The 22,275-nt window shown below is 37.9% G+C and overlaps 1 long non-coding RNA gene across 9 annotated transcripts in view; it reads right to left on the bottom strand.

Annotated features, from left to right (window-relative positions):
• Positions 1-22,275, bottom strand: part of LOC105612881 (uncharacterized) — a 239,845-nt gene that overhangs the window by 153,597 nt on the left and 63,973 nt on the right. For 5 of the 9 annotated variants that reach the window (XR_009601640.1, XR_009601644.1, XR_009601641.1 and 2 more), the window contains exon 6: positions 14,494-14,548. This is a non-coding gene — a long non-coding RNA (uncharacterized LOC105612881). Of the gene's footprint in view, positions 1-3,363; positions 3,472-14,493; positions 14,549-22,275 lie in introns of all 9 variants that reach the window. The other 4 variants (XR_009601642.1, XR_001042238.4, XR_009601645.1 and 1 more) reach the window with 2 other exon arrangements.

The raw sequence follows: 22,275 nt of genomic DNA, 5'->3' as shown, positions 1-22,275 counted from the left end.
AAATGGCCTTAAGTACACTTCAGCAATGGAAGAGCCTTAGTTACGTCTTGAACACTGCCATAGTTATGGAATTTCTTCCCCATTTTTGTATCTGAAATGTTGCTTTTAGCATATTCTTCACAGTAATATTAAAGAAGACATCCCTCAAGGGTGCCATACTGCCATTGTTGAAACAAAAAAAAAACTCCAGAGTTTAAAACTTCCAATTCTGCCAGCTGGGAGATAGGAAGATTTATGAAGAGAAAATGATTCTTTTTTTTTTTCCCCCAAAGACATCAAAACATTCCTGTCTACATCCCTTGCTATGCTTCTTTCAACCATAACCTATTACCACATCAAAAAAGAAAAAAAAAAAAAAACTTTTCAGTTTGATTCAGAGACAGCTTGGGCTTCTAAACCAATTAAAATAGGTTTATTGCATAGAATGCTTTTCACTGAAGCCTAAACTACTAAAGACAGAAGAGATACACACATACACATATCAACCACCTCCCTATACATAAAAATCGAAAAACCTTTACATATATATCTCACTTTATCCTCAAACATCCCTTTGAGGTAATAAAGATACCAATCCTCAGGCCATTGGGAAGCATTCAAAATGAAGTTAAACTATGACTGACTTATTAAAAAAAAAAAACCTGAAATATTAAAGCTATTCACATACCACAGAGTTTCAAAGTCTAAAAGCTGACCACGAGTAATAAAAAGTCATGCACAAGTAAGCGAATGCAGGAATTATGGTCAAGGCGATTGCTATTTGGGTCTGGCTAAAAGAGTTGCCATAAAGTACTGGCAAGGCTAGAATGATTTTCTCATCCTACCGGGGGTGTGGAGGGTTAAATACATCCTGAAGGCCATTTATTTGTTTACTTTTTCCAGGCGCTCTCTTTTCCCTTGTCCTTTCAAACCCCACTTCCCTTAAAAACCACCCTCCAGCTCCAAGATCACTGGACATGAGTTTTTAAATCCATCAGCTAGATAAACACAGGAGTGGGTATCTGTGGCCCAGATGTGACTGTAAACACCAAGGGAGGGTATGAGTGTCAAGAACTGAGTTAGCTGCTCATGGCCTTCAGTTTGCCCAGAAGCAGAACAGACATAACAGTGCTAATTTTAACTTCTCACCTGATTCGGGATACAGACAGTGACTTAAATTTCTCTTCCCTCATGCCTAAGAAGGAACTAGCTAGGCAATCATTTAGGGAACTATGCTGTTGCTGCTGCTGCTACTGCTGAATCGCTTCAGTCATGTCCGACTGTTTGCGACCCCATGGACTGTAGCCTACCAGGCTCCTCCATTCATGGGATTTTCCAGGCAAGACTACTGGAGTGGGTTGACATTTCCTTCTTCATAGGGAACTATGACACAGGTAGAATTTGATTCCAATCGAGCAGATTTAATTCAACTACTTCCTCCCCTATGATTTCAATGATTCCCTATTTCGTGAGGAATAAAATCCTCACCACCTGACCTGTCCTCAAAGAGCCTCCACAATTATCTTTTGCTTCTTTCTCATATCAATACACCTGTTTAACATAGCTAACTTACAATTCCCAGAATGCACCCTGCCCCATCTTGACTCTGGGCTTTGCCACATTGCCCTTCTCCCAAGGCATCCTTCCTTCCACCTCTGCCAGCTGAATTTATCAAAAGGAACTGTAATCACCGGACTTATCTGGTGGCTCAGTGGTAGAGAAAGCACCCACCAATTCAGGAGACAAGGGTTCGATCCCTGGGTTGGGAAGATCCCCTGAAGAAGAGATATACACTACCCACTTCAGTATTCTTGCCTGTGAAATCCCACAGAAAGAGAAGCCTGGTGGGCTACAACTCATGGGGTCGCAAAAGGGTTGGACCCAACTTAATGACTAAACAACGACTGCGATCATTAACTGAGCTCCTACTTTGTGTCAGGCAGTGTTCCAAATGCTTAATAGCTACCATCACATGTGACCTTGAAACAACCCTGCATTGTTCCTCTCATTATTCTTACCCCATGAGGGAAAAATGAAGCACATATAAGTTGAAAATGTTGCCTTTAAGATCAAATCCACACAAGTTTTGGGTGTTTTTTATTTTCTTTTAGATTATACTCATTTAATTATTTTCTTTTCTTCCGTTATTGACCGTTTCTGCCTAGTTTAGGTCATTATCACAAACTGCCTACTATGACAACTCTTGCTTGGTGGGTTCTGGAGTGTAGGGAGGGTATCTCTCAAAGTGGGGTCCAGGGATCTTTGGGGTCCCTGAGATCTTTTCAGGGGTTCTGTGAAGCCGAAACTATGTTCTTAATACTGCTAAGAATTTATTTGCCTCTGTGGTATGTAATGTCACACAAAAATGATATAAGAATACTGCTGTCTTTCTTTAAATTAAGGATTAAAGATATTTTTAGAATGGAAAATGATGCCAATTTTCTCACTATTCTTTATCTTGGAAAATAATTATTTTTATAAAGTAGTGTTTATGTTTACATGAAATGAGATTATTATTTTAAAATAAACACATACAAATTTAAATTTTTTCAAACACAATTTCCAGTGTGATAATTATTAATAAGTATAATCTAAACAAACAAGCTCAAAAGTCTCCAGTTTCACAAATATTTTCATAGGTTTCTTACTTCTTCTGAAATATTTCCACTGAGAGTCATAGATTGCCTTCTCATAATGTCACATAAAAGAGCATTTTTTTAATCTGAAGTTTTCAGTAAAATGTACTGTCTGATAAAATTCTGCAACAAAGCTGAAGTGACTGACCCAGTTGACATAGTAGCAAAGTGTCTCCCTCCCATTCAGATTGGTGCCTCAGGAAAATTATAGATGCATTCACATCATGAACCTTTGGTCAAAGCAACTTTTAAGACCTGTTTCTCTTGACAGTACCAAGAACACACATTCCTGGTTCTTTTTTGTATCCTCACGTGGTATTTAGAACTGACCTTATCCATAATCAGTACCAAATGAATTATTTTGACTATTTTTGACTAGGAATAAATCTTGCATTGCCATAAAATATTTTTAAATGTGTATTTTCTAACAAATAATTAACATGTTAATTGCATGATTTCCATGTTCCCTTGTTCAAATAGCTCTCCTTTGCTACAGTTATGAGTTGAAAAATAATGCAATTCTACTTCATTTAAAAGATCCTATAATTCAGTCTTCATGATAATTATACACTGGGCTTGCCCAAAACAGAATAATTAATAAATTATACTGAAAAAAATAACTGAAAAATTCTATAGAGATGGTATTACACCAAGACCTGCAATGTCCTTAAAAGGGCAACATTATTTTCCAAATAATGATCTACACTCAAGACACAGCTGAATCAACATTAAAAATTAGGATGCTTACCTGAAGTTCCTGCATTGTCCAAATTGGTCGGGAAGTAACCTAAAGTATTTCCATCAGATCCAGCCAGAATCCCCAAGAGATCGTTTCAGCCAATATGAGTTGATTCTTCTTAGTTTGACACCAAAAATAACCAAAAATAAAACTAAATGGATTGCTAGGAAGAAGGGAGCAATTCCCAGATGGCGCCAGAGGTAAAGAACACTCCTGCCAGTGCAGGAGACATAAGGGACGTGGGTTTGATCTCTGGGTTAGGAATATTGCCTAGAGGTGGGCATGACTACCGACTCCAGTATTTTTGCCTAGCAAATCCCATGGATCAAGGAGCCTGGTGAGCTACAGTCCATAGAGTCACAGGGTCAGACACGACTGAAGCAACTTAGCATACATGCACATGAAGAAGGGAAGGAAGATCCTAGCACTACAAAAACTCCTTAAACTTTAACCCATTTTAAATGTGGTTACTTTTGCCAACAAACTTATACATCCTCAGTTATTATCAAGAAACATGGACCTAAAACTTTTCCTACAGGAAGTTTAATGTGAACCAATTAAGACCTACATTGAGACCTAATAATCTAGCCCCAGATATCTCTGGGTAACACCATTAGTTTGTGTTATTTCCTGTATATCAAAAGGCAAATTTTTAATTTTTTTAATTTAAAAAATTTTAGATTTAATTAATTTGCATTTATAACCTTACCTTAACCTGTTTTCTCATATCATTTCAACAGATATACAATAGTAAATTAAATATATGCCAGGGAGTATGCTAGATTTAGGGTAATCAACAGTGAACAAAACCACCATGGTGACTGCCTTCATGAAGTTCACATATTACATTAGATGCAAAGATCACAAGTATATAAGTAAAAACTATGATATATACCATACAAGGGAAATCTGGGCTGTTTCAGCATATATACATAGAACCTAACGAATGTCTATCTTTCTAGTAGCGTTTATTTATATTATGCACAAAGATGCTAATATAATACATACTTTTTGATGTTCATGTTACTATATTACTAATTATTATTAGCAGTCATTTCCTCACACGCCTGCTTGACTCATTTTCCTCAAGCAATGTTTTCATATGTCACTCCTCTACTCTGAAGTTTATACCTTCTTTTCTACCTTCATCTACTCATTCATTCATTCAATCAACAAATATTTTATGTGCTTTCTCTACAGGTGGGGAATTATGATAGACACTGGGGAAACAGATTAAAGACATAATCCCTGCCTTCCGAACAAATAGATCAAAAGTTATATCTACTGGTGAAGGTGATATTTCAAATTCTAAAAGATGATGCTATGAAAGTGCTGCACTTAAAATGCCAGCAAATTTGGAAAACTCAGCAGTGGCCACAGGACTGGCAAAGGTCAGTTTTCATCTCAATCCCAAAGAAAGACAATGCCAAATAATGTTCAGACCACCACACAATTGCACTCATCTCACACACTAGCAAAGAAATGCTCCAAATTCTCCAAGCCAGGCTTCAAGAGTTCATGAACCATGAACTTCCAGATGTTCAAGCTGGATTTAGAAAAGGCAGAGGAACCAGAGATCAAATTGCAAACATTCACTGGATCATCAAAAGAGCAAGAGTTCCAGAAAACCATCTATTTCTGCTTTATTAACTACACCAAAGCCTTTGACTGTGTCGATCAGAATAAACTATGGAAAATTCTTCAAGAGATGGGAATATCAGTCCACCTGACCTGCCTCCTGAGAAATCTGTATGCAGATCAAGAAGCAACAGTTAGAACTAAACATGGAATAACAGACTGGTTCCAAATATGGAAAGGAGTATGTCAAGGTTGTATATTGTCACCCTGTTTATTGAACTTATATGCAGAGTATATCATGCGAAATGCCAGGCTGGATGAAGCACAAGCTGGAATCAAGATTGCTGGAAGAAATATCAATAACTTCAGATATGCAGATGACACCACCCTTATGGCAGAAAGTGAAGAAGAACTAAAGAGCCTCTTGATGAAAGTGAAAGAGGAGAGTGAATAAACTGGCTTAAAACTCAGCATTCAGAAAACTAAGATCATGGCATCTGGTCCCATCACTTCACGGAAAGTAGATGGGGAAACAATGGAAAGAGTGATAGACCACTTTGGGGGGCTCCAAAATCAGTGCAGATGGTGACTACAGCCATGAAATTAAAAGACGCTTGCTCCTTGGAAGAAAAGCTATGACCAACCTAGACAGCTTATTAAAAAGCAGAGACATTACTTTGCCAACAAAGGTCCATTTAGTCAAAGCGATGGTTTTTCCAGTAGTCATGTATGGATATGAGAGTTGGATTATAAAGAAAGCTGAACGCCAAAGAATTGATGCTTTTGAACTGTGGTGTTGGAGAAGACTCTTGAGAGTCCCTTGCACTATAAGGAGATCCAACCAGTCCATCCTAAAGGAAATCAGTCCTGAATATTCACTGGAAGGACTGATACTGAAGCTGAAACTCCAATATTTTGGCCACCTGATGTGAAGAATTGACTCATTTGGAAAGAGTCTGATGCCAGAAAAGACTGAAGGTGGGAGGAGAAGGGGACGACAGAGGATGAGATGGCTGGATGGCATCACCGACTTGATGGACATGAGTTTGAGCAAGCTTTGGGAGTTGGTGATGGACAGGGAAGCCTGGCATGCAGCAGTCCATGGGGTCGCAAAGAGTCAGACATGACTGACCGATTGAACTGAACTGAACTGAGGGTGATAAGAGGTAGGCACAGAATGCCTTGGATGAGCTTGGGACTGACAGTTAACCCTCCTAAGGTAGAGTATTTCGGGGATATTAGAAAGTTACTAGCACTGCACAGGTTCTAGGATGATACAGACCTGAACAAAGCACTATGTCCACCCTTGAGAACTTAATAAGCAAAATAGAAGGAAACTTATATCGGCCCCTCCTGGGTTTCCCTGGTGGCTCAGATGGTAAAGAATCTGCTTGCAAGGCAGGAGACCTGGGTTTGATCCCTCAGTCAGGAAGATCTCCTGGAGAAGGTAATGGCAACCCATTTCAGTATTCTTGCCTGGAGAATTCCATGGACAGAGGAGCCTGACAGGTTATAATCCATGGGGTTGCAAAGAGGCGGACACAACTGAGCAACTAAAACTAACACTTTATACTTGCCTCCCTACCAATGGCAATAGCCTCCATTTATCTTCTAAGTCCCCGTTTATATCTGCTTCCTTCCTGAAATCTTGAATGACCATCCTCCCTTGAAACATATATGATCTCTTCTGACTCAAAGGCCAAGAGGGTCCTTCATGCTGATCCAACTTAACATCTTTAATTTACAATAAGGATCGAAAGGTCACAGTAGTGTCTGCAGAAGGATTCACAGCTAGCTATGTATGAGCAGGGTCCAAATCAGATTCGAGGTCCTGGCTTACAGGCATTTTACCATCAATATCACAACACTGTCTCTTAATTCTTTTCTATGATGTTTTATTATTAACAGTTTCATGACTATGCATGTTACTTCTCCTGAAAAACTTCAGTCTCATGTGCAAGAACCATATCTTATGTATATTTTGCCCTCTAAAAGCAATCTCAATACAGCATAGCCCTGAGCTCATGGTTAATACTTGTAAGTACCAACTGGTTTAAATTAAATCAGAAAAATACAATTTTTAAAAGCATTTTTTTAATTGAGGGGACAAGCTGCTAAGATAGTGAGTATATCCTGGCAATGATTATCAAAAAACTAGAAGCCAAGGAAGTATAGAGACCACAGTACACATTTTGCATAGTGTTAGATGTGAGTTTGTGACTTTCCCTGCTCTTTTTGACTGATGTGAAGGTGACTGTGACATCACTCTTGAAATGTAATTTTAGAGTCGCTGATAAAAAAAAATAAAATATTTTCATTATCAAATCAAATGTTCACCTCTTCCAAAAGATTTTTCTTGTTACCAATATCCTTTGCTTTTCAGAGTTTAGAGAACTTGATTATGGCTTTTGATGCATGTTACAACATGGGTGCAACTTGAAAACATTATACTAACTGAAATAAGCCAGACATAAAAGGATAACTGTTGTACAGTTCTACTTACATGAGTATAGTCAAATACAAAGAGATAGAAAGTAGAATAGTGGTTACCAGGGACTGGGAAGAGGAGAAAACGGCTTACACGCATGAGTGCTAAGTTGCTTCTGTCATGTCTGACTCTGATATACTATGGACTATAGCCCATCAAGCTCCCTTGTCTACTGGATTCTCCAGGCAAGAATACTGCAGTGGGTTGCAATGCCCTTCTCTAGGGGATCTTACCAACTCAGGGATTGAACTCATGTCTCTTTTGTCTTCTGCATTTGCAGGCGGATTCTTTACCCCTAGCACCACCTGGGAAGCCCAAGGAGAAGGAGTTACACAGTTCAGTGAATACAGAGTTTCAGTATAGGAGGTTTAAAAAGTTCTGGAGATAGATAATGATGATGGTTGCACAATAATGTAAAGAATGCCACTAAACTATACACTTAAAATGGTTAAAAAACAAAAGTAAATTGCATAATTATATATTTCTACCAGAATAATATAATTAAATGACAGGAATTATGATGAAAGCCAGGAGGAATAAAGTAGGCATTTTAACTCTTTGGAAGTAACCTTTTTGTTTTATTCCCTTGTCCATCATCGTGTAGACACAACCTCTGAGGGTGTGTTACTGATAAGCATAACAGATTCCCTAATATATTTTCATAATGGCTTTTCAACAATAAATTTTTTTAATTGTCAAGAGACTAGACAGATGTTTTATGTTTAACCAAAGACATTAGGACCTACTTTACAGAATAGAAGTTGGACCTCGGGAATTTGGTTCACATTTTTTTTTCCATTTAGAAGTCTTTTATTTCCTCTTTGGATTATCAGTTTTACTATCACCTTCCATAATTCATTTTGGGTGCAATAGGCCACACATTTTATCTGGAGCTCATTCTTGTGGGATGAAGTACTATCAAAGCTGTGGACTTTTGAAATATGCTCAATATTCAATATAATGTATTTATTACACATATAAAAATACTGGCCTCTCTAGCAATGGGAGAAATACTTTCCAATCAGATAATCTCTCAATGGGAATAAAACAGATATATACTAGGATTTTCCTAGAAACTAAAGAAATAGCTGGATTTTTTTTCAGGCATTCCAAAAACAGTTTTGCTAATCATAAAAAATTAACCTATTTTTTGGTCCATGAGATTCTTCAGGCAAGAATACTGGAGTGGGTTGCCATGACCTCCTCCAAGGGATCTTCCTGACCCAGGGAACAAACTCGTTTCTCTTATGTCTCCTGCATTGAAAGGCGGGTTCGTCACCTCTAGCACCACCTAGGAAGCCTTGGAAGGTATCTATTTATCTATTTCAAGTAATAATTGGAAATAGTGTCAGTAAATGCTAGTTCAGTTTTAGTAACTGATTGCTATTAGCATTGACACAATGGACACAAGACTCTTTTAAAAATATAATAATAATAACAATGATAGTGAAAAGGGTCTCTTCACTTTTACAGTAGATCATAAGCGGAATGCTGCTGCTACTGCTAAGTTGTTTCAGTCGTGTCCAACTCTGTGCGACCCCATAAACGGCAGCCCACCAGGCTCCCCCGTCCCTGGGATCCTCCAGGCAAGAACACTGGAGTGGGTTGCCATTTCCTTCTCCAATGCATGAAAGTGAAAAGTGAAAGTGACGTCACTGAGTCGTGTCCAACTGTATTATGTAAAAGCATTCCACTTTCATAACCCTAATCCTAACAGATCAGAATGAATAAATGAACCTGAAGTGTTATCAATACACAACTTCGTCTCCCTTTTAGGATCTATATAGAAACACACACACACACAAAACCACAAAACAGAGATGAGGAGGTTATGGGGAAAGTTTCTTCATGCCCTTTGTGCCACACCTTGTTCTAAGTAAAAGAAAAAACAAACAACAAAAAATTCTGAATGGGGCTGAAGAAATCTGAAAGCATTAACACACACACATATACACACATACTGTCTTAAACATAGTGATAGATTTTGAAATTGGAATGCTCCATTTCAAGAGCTTAATATATCTGAAAGGCCCTTTCAGGTGAGGTTGAGGACTTTAAAAAACTCAGTTTTTACCAAGTGACAGAATCACTACCACTTGGGCATATTATGCTCTCAAGTCAGGATGGCTTTAATTCTTGACTCTTCTATTTGCTATCAGTGTGACGTTAGAAAAGTTATTTCATTTCCTTGTGCCTCAATCTTAATAATCTGTGAAAGATGGTGCCTACCTAATATTGTTATTGAAGAGGAACAACGGAATTAATATACATTGAACACTTAGAACTATATCTGGCACATGGTAAGCATGCATCAAATGCTGTTACTACTATTATTTAAAATGTTTCTACATAGGTGGAATATTTCCAAATACCCTTATGAACTGGAATCTGTAAACAAATTCGTGATTTCTATAAATTCAATTGACAGAAAATTTTAGGAATATGTCCAATTTGTATTGAGTAGAGTTATAGGTTGTTCTCTTTATGCACAGCTCCTGAATAGTAAGAAATGTTTGACTTTGAAAGCTAGGAATTTTAATTTCACACAAGATATCTTTGGGGGGCCAAAATACAAAATTAACTTTCAGGGGATTCTGTGTCATATAATGTTCCCCTCTGAAAATATCGAGAAAGGAACAATTCTCTTTTCTGGGTGACTTAGTCACCTGCTTAAAGTCAGACTCAGTGAATCTTATGAGGTGACTTTCAGTCCAATTATTCTGTTTTTATATGGGGTTTAGTAATCAGGCTGTTATGAGGGTTTCTCTCTAGACTTCCCTTTTTAGAGGCCTTATGAAGGCTTTCTTTAGTTTTCCCTCCCTCTACCTAATACTATTTCTTGGAGAATGGATAGCATTTTGACATCAGAATTGACTAACTGTTTCCAGGGCCTCTTGTGGTTAAGAAGATCTTGCTATGGTGGGCCAGGCCCAGGCCTCCACAAAGAGGTAGACCATAAAGAAGGCTGAGAACTGAAGAATTGATGCTTTTGAAATGTGGTGTTAGAGAAGACTCTTGAGAGTCCCTTGGACTTCAAGGGGATCAAACCAGTCAATCCTAAAGGAAATCAATCCTGAATATTCATTGGAAGGACTAATGCTGAAACCAAAGCTTTAATACTTTGGCCACCTGCTGCAAAGAGCTGATTTATTAGAAAAAAAATCCCTGATGTTGGGAAATATTAAAGGCAGGATAAGAAGGGGACACCAGAAGGTGAGACGGTTGGGTGGGATCACCAAGTCAATGGACATGAGTTTGAGCAAGTTCCAGAAGATAGTGAAGGACAAGGATGCCTGGTGTGCTATAGTCCATGGTATGTAAAGAATCAGACATGACTGAGCATCTGAACAACAACAACAAATAGTAACCATTTACTATTCTATAAATAGTAGAATACTATTCTATAAATAGAATTCTATTCTATAAATAGGCCAAATTCTATAAAGGACATAACATCCTAGTATTACCCAGGGAGTTCACAATCTACACTACTGCTGGCTGTAAGAGCTAGAAGCTGTCACCTGATAATTTTCTGCATTTGAAGGTAATCCAATGGAAAACGACTTCCTATCAAGACTGTTAATCCAACCAGCAATACCTCCTTGAGAACAGTCATTCAGATGACATTTTTACCACTGCAATGATAGCATTAAGGGGCTACAGTATAGAAAACAAATCGATCCTAAAAATGCCACAGATTCCAAGAGAATCAGAGTGCTTGCTTATTCACCACATGACAATCACAGTCTGTGATGGCCTAGAGCTTGTCCCTTGGGTCATGCCTTGGACCATTAGCTGTCTATGTCTCTCAAATTAACCTATAAAGGGGCATTACGCTGCTGAAGCACAGGGCAAATCTGAATCAAATCTCTATTGAGACCCAAAGTGGAAAATTATGAACCCCCACCTCTTCTCTCAACTTTTCCCCCCTTTTAAATTTCCAGGACATTAACAAAAAGTTCTTTTATTAGTATTATTTCATGTTGTCCCTCTGGCTCTTCTCTCCCCCTTTACCTCCCCACCAAGTCTAAAACACTAGGGATCTCTGGCCTCAAGGGTGCTAGCCTGTTACCTTAGAGACTGTTTCTTTACAAGGCAATAGAGTACAGAAGGCATGCCTTTGCTGCTTACCTTGGCAACCATGAATTGCTGAATGCTGTTCTCATGAATGCAAGTCATTCACTGCCATCTGGACATGCCCACAGGTATAAACATTTTTTCATGAAAGGACCAGGGAATACGCATTGCATCAATAAATCACTTGAATGACAAACAAAGCCATCCCATATGTTGGAAAAGCTATATAACATTAAAATTATAGAAGTCTCCCATGGCATTACTTCCAGGCAAGGTCAAACATTCAGTTTAGATATCATTCAGCCTTATCAGGCAAACAGCATGAATCAGGTTGGGGAATGAAATATGAAGAAGGGGGTGGAAAAAGGCTGTCACTGTAAAATGGAAGACCATTGAGCTTGACCCAAGAGTAAATACACTATCTCAAAGAGTCTAGGAGAGCTTATTCATTTCTCACTAGTATTTCTCTAGGTGGAAACCAAGAGTAGGCTTTTTCCTCCCCCTTGGCTCTGTGAAATAAGATCGGCATTTACCCCATTCAAAGACATTTTTATGTTCCTCACAGACAAAAATTACAGAAGAAATTCTTAGCATATTTATAAAAGCACAGATCTTGTACTTCATTGGGGGTCAGATGTGGGGAAGAGGGTGTAACAAGGGCTCTCTTATGTTTTCCTATAAACAAAGTTGCTATGAACCTTGGAAGTAGTCATATTTAGCCTTAAACTTCAATTCTTCCAAGTGTCAACTTTTTAATTTGGATTTGTGAAACTTTACTGCAAAAGACTTTAATAATTTACTAGTTCCTCATATATGATGTCCTTTATACATCTATATCATGCTCATTCACACACACACACACACACACACACACACAGAAGGAAAATATACAGTTCTAGCCACACTCAGGCTTACATGTGCCCAGTCATGTCTGGCACTTTGAAACCCCATGGACAGTAGTCTGCCAGGCTCCTCTGTGGGATTTTACAGGCAAGAATACTGGAGTGAGTTGCCATTTCCTTCTCTTCACAAGCTTATATAACCAAAATAAAATTTCTCCCATGAACCAAGACTTCCCATGGAAAGAGAAGAGGGGGAGAAATCTTAGCCAAAAAAACTGCTGGGATATTCCTAATATGACAAACAAGGGCACAGGGAAGGAAAAGCCAAGATTGGTGGGCACAGGACAAACAGGTGTCAGAGTTTTCCTAATTTTGCCACTTTTGAAGAAGATACATCTTCTAAAAATCATTAGGGACCAATGAAAGAACCAGGGAGAGAGGTAAATTTCTACAAAAATTACATCACTCCTACTAACACCCCTGTCACAACCACTGATTAATCTGGTCTGGTCTCAAACATGACTTGGGATGGAATTGGGAACTCTGGAACAACACAGCCTCTTGCCATAACACGACGTGATATTTTTTTTCCTTCCTTGGCGATAAAGTTTTCCAGTTCCGTAAAAATCTTTGTTTACCAGATATAAAAATGTTCACTTTCAAGCTGTCAAGTTGACCTTGAGCTTTTTCTTCTCTCCCTTCCCCCTCCGCCTTTTGCCCTTAAAAGTTCAGGATGTCTCCAGCAGTAACTGTTACATTCTGTCTAGCAAGCCTGGATTGCGGACAGTGATCTAAGCTCGGAAAAAACATGGAGTTCACCCAAAAATTGAGAGAGACATGCTCTCGCCCCAGCCGCCAGCTCATAGGTTTCAAAGCTCTGGGACAGACCTCATGAACAGCTCGGGACTCTAGCGTGTAAGGTGGCAGCGCCAATGCAAACACAGAAAGCACTTCAGCAGGTATAAACAGCAGCCACACACCAGGCCAGGCCCCAGAAGGCAGGCCATGAAAGGGAAGAAGCCAGGCCACCGGCCCCTGCCTGCGTCACTCTGCTTAAGCCTTCTCCTGCGTCTGGGGATGCATGGAAAAAGAGAAACTTCCCATTTGGACTTAACTTTGAGGAAATGAGAAGTCTCACATTAAGTGAATATAGAAATAGCTTTCCTCTTGGAAAGAGAAAAGTCTTGCTGATGTGTATACACATACACACACACACACACACACACACACACACACACACACACACACACCTCTGCAACAGTAAGTCACCTACGATCATTTTGATTTCTTGAACACAGCAAAATTCACCTTTGAAAGAGGAAAATAAAACCATTTTTTTCTCCTTTGGAGATTTTGCTCATTGACCTTAAAATATGCTCAGCGTTCATACTTCAAGGACCCACTGCACTCTTTTAAAACACATTTGGTTTTCAGTATATTCACATCTACTGGTCTCAGGCTTTCAACACTGACACAGTTACTAATCTCAGTGGTTCCAGTTCAGTATTTAGGACTGTGCACTTGGAGAGCAACAGGGAATGGCCCCACCACTCAAAGTGAAGATCATTAAGCTTTCTGTACATGAAGGTACATGAAGGGCATTACCACTGCCCACTAAAGTTTTAAAGCTGGACTGTCAACCACTATAGACATTACTCATTTACATAACAATTTTATAATAAGATGTATATTCAATTCCCCTGAGTTTATTAGCTAATCTATCTTCTTACAAAAGGAATTATTTATTTTTAAGTTCATACAGTGCCATATGTTAATCATATCTCTGTAAAACTGAAAGAAGAAAAAATAAAGCTCCATCTGATGCTGAAAAATAAAACCCCAAATAACAGGGTATATGTGTATATATTCGCCACCCAAGTTACAAATGACAAGATGGGACCTGCTCAAATTTGGAAAAATTTTTGTAAGGCCATGCAGAGAATTTTGATTATCAGCTATGACTGGAGCTCAGTAGAAGAACTAAGCTTTGGTCCATGTGGGGACTGGCATCTGTCCTTCTTAGTTACCAAAATTTGAAAATCTATGAAGTACTTATAATAGGCTCATTGGCTTCTTTCTTAATTCCATTGATTAATTTAACAGTAACTCGTCCTTAATAACACTAATTAGACTTCATAATAAAGTGACCCTTACCTTGGTTTTGAACACTCTTGAATGACTTTTCAAAGCTGGATGAAGCCATTTGGACCTAAAATAAAAAGGGTTAGTGTAATGAGATATTTTTCCATTTATGGATATACAGAGTTTATCAACTTTATAAAACTCTAAAAGGATTCTTTTCTTTTTGATGTATTTGTAATTTTAAAATAATTTGCACTTCTTAGACTCACTTATTTGCTGTGTAATTGCTTTACTAATACCTATAGTGTGGAGCCAGTCTTAGAGATCCTGCAGCTGCTGCTAAGTCACTTCAGTCATGTCCAGCTCTGTTCGACCCCACAGACGGCAGCCCACCAGGCTCCGCCATCCCTGAGATTCTCCAGGCAAGAACACTGGCGTGGGTTGCCATTTCCTTCTCCAATGCGTGAAAATGAAAAGTGAAAGTGAAGTCGCTCAGTCATGTCAGACTCTTCGCGACCCCATGGACTGCAGCCTACCAGGCTCCTCCGTCCTTGGGATTTTCCAGGCAAGAGTACTGGAGTGGGTTGCCACTGCCTTCTCCGCTTAGAGATTCCAGTTTAGTAAAATTTAACATCTTATCCTACATTGGCAGGCAGGTTCTTTACAGCTAATGCCACCTGAGAAGCGCCAAATGTGCAATACATTATGTTAATAAGTTATGTTCTCTCAACAAAGAGCAAGAGAGTAGAAGAAATACACTAAATGTTGCCCTGCTTTTTACTTGGCTTTCTCCGTTGCCCAAGTCCTCCTCTAGGATCAAGATAGAAACCTAGATTTATTGAGTCCAACCTACATCAAGCATTTTGGGAGCTTGTTTACATATATACCTATCATTTCTTTTCTTGCTCATAACAAAGCTATGCTTGTATACATTGTTATCTTCCTATTTTAGATGTAGAACAGATTCATAGGATAAAGTATTCTCATTAGCATACTGTCAGTAAATGATGGAGCCAGAATTCCAATCTAGTTATTCTAAGAGCTGAGGTCTTTCCAAAACATCATGTTCAATTCTTTATTCTAGACTTTGATATGCTCACATCTACCATGGCTGTGATAAGACATAAACAATTTATACATAAATAAAGTATAAAGTTTCTTTATCAGCTACTAACAAAAAAACACCATGTTAAGGTTGGAACATTAAAAGTATTTCCATTAAAGACAGGAAAAGACATAAACATATGTTATCAACATGGTTGTTCAACTCGATTCAGGAGATTCTGGTGAATGCAAAAAGATGGCAATAAAAGTATACACACTGGAAAGAGACAAGTCATTTTTGCAGACATTATGACTATACACCAAGAAAATTTATGAGAATCAAATAAAAATTCATTTCAGTAAGTTCCTCGTGCTTAAGACAAATTTTTAAAGTCTTTACTTTTTAATACAATTTTTAAAGGTTACTTTCCATTTGCTAAGTCACTTCAGCTGTGTCCAACTCTTTGTGACCCCATGGACTGTAGACTGCCAGCTTCTCTGTCCATGGGATTCTCCAGGCAAGAATACTGGAGTGGGTTGCCATTTCCCTCTTGAACTTTCCATTTAGTTATTTCAAAATACTGGCTATATTCCCCACATTGTACAATACATCCTTGAGCCTATCTTACACCCAACAGTTTGTACCTCCCATTTTCCCATCCCTATATTGTCCTTCCCAACCACAACTGGTAACTATTAGCTTGCTCTCTGTATCTGTGACCCTTTTTTTGTTGTTGTTATTGAACTAGCTTTTGCATTTTTTAGAGTCCACATACAAGTAATATCATACAATATTTGTCTTTCTCTGCCTTATTTCACTCAGCATAAGATAAATATTTTTAATAGTTAACAGTTTTTCTTTTTATACTAAAAATAACTGGCTACTGGAATAGCTGGAAAATTTCCATTCACACCAGCAAAAATAATTTAAATGCCTAGAAATAGGTTTAGCATAAATGGAGCAAAACTTACATAAAAAAGAACTATAAAATATTAATGAATTACACACAAAAAGACCTGAATAAATAGAATTACATTGTTCCAGGATAAAAAGTCTCATTATTATAAAAAATGTAAATTGCCTCCAAATTAATCTATAAACACAATGCATTCCCAATAAGATTGAGGTAATAGTTTGAAAATTCAAATGTGTACATCCTTAAACCCATCAATCTACTTTTTGGTAGCTTCTTAGAAAAATGTGAATAAAAAGTATGTCTCAAAGTTTCATGACAGTTTTGTTATATTGAAAAGTGGCAATATCCTAAAGGTCAGTCAATAGGCTAACCATCAGATAATAAAGTATACCTATACAGTGGAACTCCCAGTGGCAAATAAAAGGAATAAAGAAGATATTTCTATATGGACATGGATAGATCTCAAAATTGAGATGCTGAGGGAAAACATATGTTGTATATCATTCAAGTTTTTTTTTTTAAAAAAAAAAGAAAGGATATTTTAAAAAATTAGAAGAGTAGTATAAAGAAGTCTATACTTAACTGGTGGCTCAGATGGGAAAGAATCCGCCTGCAGTGCACAAGACCCAGGATCAGTCCCCAGGTCAGGAAAATCACCTAGAGAAGGGAATGGCAACCCACTCCAGTATTGATCTAGAGAACTCTATAGACAGAGGTGCCTGGTGGGCTACAGTTCATGGAGTCACGAAGAGTCAGATACAACTAAGTAACTAACACCATGGTTGCCCAGACCATACATCTGTGAAACAGTAGAAAATATATACACTGTTCTCTGCCTCTGGTTCCTGATACAGAGCTTTCAAATCCCTCGGAATTTCCTGGGTGATAGGAGTCTGTTTTGTCCTCACGAGGCAACTCTTTGTGGGCTCTGTAATAGCTTGAGAATGGGGGCTGGACAGCAGAAAGATCAAATCGTGATCATAAGTTTGGTACTTTAAGCCTTCACCAACACCCTCCCCCCACCAACATTTTCCAGAAGTGAAGAGTACTAAGTTTGAATTAATGATCAACCATGCCTAGATAATGAAGTCTCCATAAAAATCCCAGAAGTACAGGGTTCAGAGAACTTCCAGGATGGTGAACACGTTCACATGCTAGGAAGGTAGGACACCCTAACTTCACAGGGACAGATACAAGTATGCCTGGGACTCTTCTGAACCCTACCCTCTGCACCTCTTCATCTGGCCATTCATCTGTATCCTTTGAAAGTGAAAGTGTTAGTCATCCAACTTTTTGCAACCCCATGGACTGTAGCACACCAGGCTCCTCTGTCCATTGAATTCTCCAGGCAAGAGTACTGGAGAGGGTAGCCATTCCCTTCTCCAGGGGCTCTTTCCAACCTAGGGATCAAACCCAGGTCTCCCGCATTGCAAGCAGATTCTTTACCATCTGAGTCATCAGGGAAGCCCACCCTTTACTAATCCTTTCTAATAAACCAGCAAACATGAATAAATGTTTCCTTGAGTTCTGTGAGTCATCCTAGCAAGTCACTGAACTGAAGGAAGGGGTCCTAGTAATCCCAATTTATAATTGGTAAGTCAGAAGCAAAAGTGATGACCTGGGCTATGAATAAAGTCTGAATTAGGGGGAAGCAGTTTTGCAGGACCCATAACCTTAACTCATGGGATCTATAATAATTCCAATTAGTGTCAGAATTTAACTGAATTGTAGGACACTCAGTTGGTATCACAGAATTGCTTTGTGGTGAGGTAAACATCACACATGTTGTGGTCATATGTAAAGTATTCTGTAAGGAGAAGGAAAAAGAGTTCTTCCAAGACAACATCAAACTGGAAAAGGACTGGAACATTTGGAAAAGGGAGCCAATATAAATATTATCTGCCTCTTTTACAAAAGAATATATTACATATGTAACTTCTAAAAGATTTAATGTTAATTCTCCCAAATTTAACTAAAAATTCAATGCAATACTAAACAAAATTCCATACATTTTCTTTTTAGAAGCTGACAATTGATCATCTGAAAAAAACATGCTGAAATGCAATCAAAACATTTTTATAAAAGAGTAAAGAGGGAAAATTCCTTTAACAGACCACACATATGTACTAAAAGTTAAAATAATTAAGATAATGTGGTACTGATCCATAAAAATGCTGATAGATCAAAGGAATTTTACAGGGAGTCTGAAAATAGATTCATGCATATTAATTGAGATCGTACTGGTTAAAAGCAGCATTCTAACTCTAATTTTTTAAAGCAAAACAGAACGTGCATCAAAAAAACCCAAAAAGTGTAAAAAAGAACAATCCATATACATGCATAACCTTAACAACATTACTTACAATAACCAAAAGGTGGAAGCAACCCAGGTGTCCATCAACAGATAAATGGATACACAAAAATATGGAATGTTCATACAATGAAATATTACTTAGCCTTAAAAAGGAAATAAATTCTGACACATATACAGTATAGATATGTATTTTACCATAAAAAAAAATCCAAAGGAAAAGCAGATGTATTTGGTATTACTGAATAACTAGAATCAAGAAGTCCATCATAGCCCAGTCTTTCTTTCCATTCCTTTTCATTGAATTTCTCTACATTTTGATTTTATTTTTCTTTACTACAAAGTACATTTTCTCACATGGTAGAAAAAAACAGATGTCAAGTAGCCCCTAAGTTTTACACTCAGAGCTTCACATTCTCTCTGGTTCCAAGCCCAAAACCTCAAAGAACGGACTCATTGACAACAACTCTAAACAGGTACCCACAATGAACCAATTAAATATGACTTCAAGGATAGAGTCACAGTGAACCAAGAGAGCCAGACATCCTGGAGTGCGAAGTCAAGTGGGCCTTAGGAAGCATCACTATGAACAAAGTTAGAGGAGATGGAATTCCAGTTGAGCTATTTCAAATCCTAAAAGATGATGCTGTGAAAGTACTGAACTCAATAGGCCAGCAAATTTAGAAAACTCAGCAGTGGCCACAGGACTGGAAAAGGCCAGTCTTCATTCCAACCCCAAAGAAAGGCAATGCCAAAGAATGCTCAAACTACCGCACAACTCCACTCGTCTTACACGCTAGCAAAATAATGCTCAAAATTCTCCATGCCAGGCTTCAACAGTACACGAACCGTGAACTACCAGATGTTCAAGCTGGTTTTAGAAAAGGCCAGAGATCAAATGCCAATATCCGTTGAATCATGGAAAAAGCAAGAGTTCCAGAAAAACATCTACTTCTGCTTTATTGACTATGCCAAAGGCTTTGACTGTGTGGATCACAATAAACTGTGGAAAATTCTGAAAGAGATAGGAATATCAGATCACCTTACCTGCCTCCTGGGAAATCTGTATGCCGGTCAAGAAGCAGCAGTTAGAACTGGACATGGAACAAAAGACTGGTTCCAAATTGGGAAAGGAGCACATCAAGGCTGTATATTGTCATCCTGCTTATTTAACTTATATGCAGAGTACATCATGAGAAACGCTGGGCTGGATGAAGCACAAGCTGGAATCAAGATTGCTGAGAGAAATATCAATAACCTCAGATGTGTAGATGACACCACCTTTATGGCAAAAAGTGAAGAAGAACTTGATGAAAGTGAAAGAGGAGAGTGAAAAAGTTGGCTTAAAGCTCAACATTCAGAAAACTAAGATCATGGCATCAGGTCCCATCACTTCATGACAAATAGATGTGGAAACAATGGAAACAGTGACAGACTTCATCTTTTTGGGCTCCTAAATCAGTACAGATGGTGACTGCAGCCATGAAATTAAAAGATGCTTGCTCTTTGGAAGAAAAGTTATGACCAACCTAGACAGCATATTAAAAAGGAGAGACATTACTTTTCCAACAGGGGTCCATCTACTGAAAGCTATGGTTTTTCCAATAGTCATGTATGATGGTGAGAGTTGGACTATAAAGAAATCTGAGTGCCAAAGAATTGATGCTTTTGAACTGTGGTATTGGAGAAGACTCTTGAGAGTCCCTTGCACTGCAATGAGATCCAACCAGTCCATCCTAAAGGAAATCAGGATGAATATTCACTGGAAGGACTGATGCTGATGCTGAAGCACCAATACCTTGGCCACCTGATGTGAAGAACTGACTCATTGGAAAATCCCCTGATGCTGGGAAAGATGAAGGCGGGAGAAGAAGGGGACAACCGAGGATGAGATGGTTGGATGGCATCACCAACTCAATCAACATGAGTTTGAGTAAACTCTGGGAGTTGGTGATGGACAGGGAGGCCTGGCATGCTGCAGTTCATTGGGTCACAAAGAGTTGGACACAAATGAGCAACCGAACTGAACTGAACCAAGATGGTGGCCACCATATCACTGATGGAAAAAGTATGCAAATTTTTTTAAACATTTGAAATTAGCAAATCACAAAAATATATATAACAACTATACTTGATAAAAATATACAGAAATGTCTAACCTCTGATCATGATGGAGTAATTTGTATCTGACCAGTACTTGTACCAAGAACATCTAAATAAGATTGATAAAATGCATCTAAAAACAGTTCAAAGATGTCACAAAGCAACCAAATCAATCAAAACTTGGTGTAGAGATCTGAGGTCAAGCAGAAAGTTGTGATTTTGATTAAAAAAAAAAAAAACTTTTCCCATTTTAACAGTGTTAATGAGACAAAGCATTGGTGTTCATAACTATCAAGGAAAATAGAAATTGAAGATCTAAGACTCCTGAAAAAAAGAAAAAGCTGAAAACCAGAATGATGATAAGTAGAATTAAACTGTTTTAAGTTCTTTACATTTCCACAGTGTGGTAATCCTGTAGCTCTACTAAGTGAAGAATGAATGTTGTAAGTTCTAGGGTGACTTCAAAAAAAATGATAAAAGGAGGCATAAATAGCATGCTAAAAAGAAAAAAAGATATATTTAATCTTTAAAAGTGATAATAGAGAAAAAAGCAAAGAATACAAAAAAATGGAAATATAGTAGATTTAAATCCAAATATATTGATTATTTTATTTAAAGTGAATAAATTAAGGGCTTCCCAGGTGGCTCAACAGGTAAACAATCCACTTGCCAATGCACTTGACAAAGGAGATGTGAGTTCAATCCCTGGATCAGGAAGATCCCCTGGAGTAGGAAATGGCAAACTACTCCAGTGTCAATTCTTGCCTAGACAATACCAAGGACAAGAGGAGCCTGGTGGGCTATAGACCATGGCATCGCAAAGAGTTGGAGATGACTGAGCATGCACGCACACAAAGAAATTAAATATTCTAATCCATGATAGTCTCAAATGGATTTTAAAGTTTGGGTTTATACTGTTTATAAGACATGTCTTAAATAAAGGGTACAAAAAGGGTAAAGTAAAACAATGAAAAAGATATTTCCATGAAAAAGTTAAGCAATGAAAGCTGGAGTATCCATATAAGTATTAACCAGATAAAGATGTTAAAAGAAGTAGAATTATTTAAATGGATGCTATAATTTATAATGACAATCCAAAGCAAGATGAACAATCAAAATACATATATGCACCTGGTAACATAGGCTCAATATGTATAAAGCAAAAACTTCAAATAGAAGTAAGAGAGGAAATAGACAAATCTGCAACAATAAATGCAGACTTTAAACACTTTTTTCAATAACTGATTATTGTAATCACAGGATCAGTAATTTGGAATGTCAATAGAATATTCCATACAAGATATGTATTTTTGACAACTGTAAATGGAACATTCCCCCAAATTTACCGTATTCTCAGCCATAAAGTAAGTCTCAAATTTTCAAAGGGATGGTATCACACCATGTTTAACTGACCATAGAAAAGGAAAATTAATTGTTACATACTAGCAGAACACATATATTTGCTAAGAGAGTAGAACT

The sequence above is a fragment of the Ovis aries genome, chromosome 8, assembly GCF_016772045.2.
Source record: "Ovis aries strain OAR_USU_Benz2616 breed Rambouillet chromosome 8, ARS-UI_Ramb_v3.0, whole genome shotgun sequence".
Taxonomy (NCBI): Eukaryota; Metazoa; Chordata; class Mammalia; order Artiodactyla; family Bovidae; genus Ovis; species Ovis aries.
The sequence above is the reverse complement of the archived record's forward strand: the minus strand, read 5'-3'. Positions and strand labels throughout refer to the sequence as shown.